Source organism: Sapajus apella, unplaced genomic scaffold (assembly GCF_009761245.1).
Source record: "Sapajus apella isolate SASKATOON/1434 unplaced genomic scaffold, GSC_monkey_1.0 scaffold17, whole genome shotgun sequence".
Lineage (NCBI taxonomy): Eukaryota > Metazoa > Chordata > Mammalia > Primates > Cebidae > Sapajus > Sapajus apella.
In genome coordinates this window covers 23,495,760-23,500,171 of record NW_022436957.1, presented here as the reverse complement: position 1 = coordinate 23,500,171, position 4,412 = coordinate 23,495,760, and the positions used below count along the sequence as shown (strand labels likewise).

Below are 4,412 nucleotides of genomic sequence, written 5' to 3'. Positions count from 1 at the left end.
CTATTTCTCAGAAAATGGCTGGAGATGAAGTGCATAGAACACCTAGTTTTTGCACTGGGACAATAGCATAGGGTATTTTTCCATCCCTGAACTAGGTGGAGAACTACTTAAAGTCAAAAGCTAAAGGCAGTTCTCCATTCTAGACTGTCTCTTAACTCTGAAGTTCACCACCAAGGATCCTGCACCTCTCACCACTCTGATCTGCTCCTCTGATCCACCATGCAGCTTAACTTAAAATTACCTCCCATTGAGGGACTTGAAGTTTTCCAAAGTCCCAAATTGCCTTGCCTCAGGGCATTTACATTTGACTACTCACCTCTGGACTTCCCCTTTTCCAGCTCCCTCCAGCATACATTTTTTTCATTTGTCTTTTATGTCTTATATGATATCTCACCGTCTTCTTTATATGATAGCTGTTACTGACTCTAAAATTTTATGGACAGGGGCTTGGACTTTTTTTTTTTTTTTTTTAACCATCCCTGGTACTACCAGGGAGCTTTCCAAAGAGTAGATGTTCAACTAATGTTTGAGGAATAAAAACCTAGTGAAGAAGAGGTCAAATTTACTAACTCCTTAATGTTTTCTACATTCTTGAATAAGCAAAGCAAATCCAGGTATATAACTTCTATTTCACAGAACAACAGAAGAAACAAGTGAATACAAGAGTTTACCATCTTTAACATTTTTCTCTATTTCTTAATCCCAACTATTTTACTGCTGATTATTTCACATTTCTAAGGAAATGCCTATTTCAGTGTCATGTTTTCTTGCTCCAGATCACTAAATAAGATGAAAAGTTTCTCAATTTGTTTCAACAGATAAAAAATCCTCTTAACTCTAAAGCATCATAAACAGCATTAAATATGTAACAATATTATTCATACAGCTAGATATTAAAGCTAATCAACATTTTTATAAAATAAATAACATTTAAAAACTTTCAACAAAAACAAAAGATAAGTGTACATGTTTCTCACGTAGGACAGGAATGCAGATATAATTTGTACTATATTCCCTCTAACACCGCCTGGGCCCCCACTACTTAAAAGATTGAGTGTTCTCTTCAAACTGAGGAAAGGGCTTCAGACTTCTCTAGGAGTGGGAGAAGCAGCTGCTGGAATTGACCCCACAACGTGCAGTGGCCGTGGCTCTAGTAGGAAGCATAGCTGCAAGTCTGGCACAGACTTGCTCTTCTTCATCTCGCAAAGCTTCTTCATACAAAGATGGAAAGGAACTGGGGACAGTATCATGGATCTTGGCCAATAACTCGAGGACTCTCATCTTGCTGGTTTCTACATGGGCTTTGAGACCCCACAGAAATTTATAGTGCACAGGATCGCTATTGGGTACCTGCCAGCACACCGGGTATCTTTCTTTTAGGAAATCTTGGGTGATGAGCTTCTTGGGCTCCCCACAGAAATAGTGGTTCTTTCTGGCATCTATCCCCATTACATTAAGCACTTCCAAGATATCTTCCTCAGTGGCACAGTTGCTCTTCATAAAGATCACACCCAGGATAGTTACGAGGAGGCCAGTCTTGGGCATGATCTCCTGACCACTCAGCCTTGCATCACAGGTGTGATTCAATTTGCTGATAGGACATAGTAGTGCCTGGTTGGATCGACTTCCTTCACATCAATGCCGAAGGCCAGCACCATGAGCTCAGAGGCTTTCTTGAGAATCTCATGGAAGTGTGCCTTGTCCTTTTTGATGACATACTTTAGCATGTCATGCTTCGTTATGGGCTCCCTCGTGTTGTACTTGCACAGCAGGAACTGCACCACCAACATTGTCTCTGGGGTAGGTTTTCCCATCAGATTTCCACCCTGGGTATCGGAGGAGGAGAAGTAGGGAGTTCTCTTGGCTTTTTCATTAAAGGCTTTGTGGGAAATACCAACTCCCTGAAAGCTCTGTGTCGTTTCCATACTGAAAACCTTGAGAATGGGTCAAAGTCTCAGGCTAGATACATAGGGGAAGCTGCACCACAAAACAGCTTTCCAGCTTTGGGTGGTTAATAAGCACAGTTTCTAGAATCATGCTGTTCCAGCCAACCCAAAACTTTTGTGCTGTCATGATATTCTCATGTGGTTCTGGCACACAGGGTCTGAGGTGCCGTCTCAGATTGTATTATTCAGTGAAACAGTATAAATTCATTGTCTCAAGGCACACTGGGAAGAAGCATGGATCAAACTTCGAAACCTTTCCTCCAACTAATTCTATCTTCTGCTTCTGTTTCAAGCTACAGACTCTGTTTCCACTTGAGGATATGCCCCACCTGTTTCCCACATATAAGTAATAGTTCAACTCAGACTTACTGTCCCTCTGGAATTTCTCATTTTTATTTCTTTGCTGTTGTTGATACTGTTCTCTCATTCTCCTTTCTGTAGTTTCTCCAGGGTTGATTTTGGAAAATACCAGCCAAATTCTGGTTGCCGAATGCTACATGTAAGGTAGTGTATTAGTCTGCTCAGGTTGCCATAACAAAATAACAGACTGTGTGCCTTAAATAACGTATATTTTTTTAAACCCAGAAATTTATTTACCTCAGGGTTCTGGAGGTTAGAAGTCTAAGATTAAGGTGTTCTCAGGGTTGGTTTCTGCTGCAGGTTCCCTTCTTGGATAGCAAGTAGCTGCCTTCTTGCTGTGTCTTCACATGGCTTCTTCTCTACATCCTTGCAAAAAGAGATCTTTGGTTTCTCTGCCTTTTCTTAAAAACCAGTCTTTTTGGATTAGGGCTCTACCCTTATGACCTCATTTAAACTTAATTATCTCCCTAAATATCCTGTTTCCAAATAAAGTCAAATTGAGAATTAGGGCTTCAACAAAGAAATTTTGAGGAAGATACAATTCAGTACACAGCTGGCAGTAAATCTTCTAAATAATTTAATGAAGATTGGCATCTTTAAAACATTCTTTTCCCCATAAGTAAACATAAGGTACTGAGCTATTATTTGGGATTTTAGTTGCCTTCAAAAAGATTGTGCACATTTTTGTTAGGTTTCTTTTTAGGCAAATTTTGGATATTTGCTGCTATTATGGTTGAGATGTTTTCTATTATTTGTTCTTATTACTTACTGATTTTGTATGGCTAGGCTCCTGAGTTTGCCATAGTGATGTATACAACAGCTTTCTGAAGTCTGTTATTTGTTGAGTATTTTGTGCACTGGTTCCTGTGGATTTTCTAATTAGAAGAGCATATTGTCACCATTTATTATCTCTGTCCTTTCAATATTCATACCTTTTATTTTAATATTTTTATTGCTCTGGTTATGTATTTCAGTTCGCTTTTAAACAGTAAAGATGCTACCATACATCTGTGTCTTGGTCCTCATTTTAATGGGGATGCTTTTAACATTTCACATTTCTGTAAGTTTTCTGTAGATTTTAGGAAACGGAAATCCTGTTCTAATGTTATTTTGCTATTTTTTTTTCCATGAATCCATGAATCCATGTTAAATATTTTTTTCTGAAGGCTTTTTCTATACTCCTGGAAATGATCAAATTCTATTCTCCTCTAATCAATCAATGTAGATAAATCCCAATCAACCATTTTTTTCTAATATCATTTTTGCTTTTCTTGGATACAACCAAGTTATTCACTCTTCCATTAAATATGTTATGAATTTATTTAGGATAGATGCCTATATGTGAGTGAAACTGGCTCATGTGATCTATTCTTGGGGTGTCCTTATTCAGTCTTTGTATTCAATAAAACTACATACCAAACAAAAGAACATGAAACAAAAAAAACAAAAGCAATGATTACATGTCAAAAAACATTTAAATCCAAGTTAGACTTTAGATTAGTTAATATTATATCAATGTCCTTTTCTGAGTTTCCATAATTGGACTATTCTTACGTAAGTTGATATCTTCAGAGGAAAGTTGGAGAAAGGTGCATAGTAACTCTCTGTACTATGGTTGCAATTTCTACTAGTCTAAAATAATATCAAACTAAAGGGTTTAAGGATTTCTGATTTTAGCACCAGCATATAAAGGGCTTAGGAGTTATCTTGCTTCTCTTTACAACAAGAAATGGCTGGAAAAATTGAAAACCAATGACTTTCCTTGGACCCAACAGAGAACTGAGGTCAAAGAAGTCACAGAGCAATTTGCTACCCTGAAATCTGAAGAGACAGGCACATTCAAATAATTACAGTTATTTGCTTACCTGGAGCAGAAGCTACTGAAAGCCATAACAGTGGAACCAATTAGTTCATCAGTAATATTGGCAAATTGCTATAGGTTGAATGCAGATTAGTGTGAGATTGCAAAAACTCCTAGGGGTTGCTATCACAGAAGGGACCACACTAATGCAGCCTTTCCCTCCAGGAATCCCACCAGGTTCTCATAATAAGGATCTGAGAGAAATCCCCTGGTGGTTTTGGCAGGGGGAAGGAGAATAACCATTA

At 38.1% G+C, this 4,412-nt stretch overlaps 1 pseudogene; it reads right to left on the bottom strand.

Moving 5' to 3' along the window:
- Positions 1-1,092: 1,092 nt before the first annotated feature.
- LOC116556594 lies at positions 1,093-1,925 on the bottom strand (annotated as a pseudogene).
- Between the last annotated feature and the right edge of the window lie 2,487 nt (positions 1,926-4,412).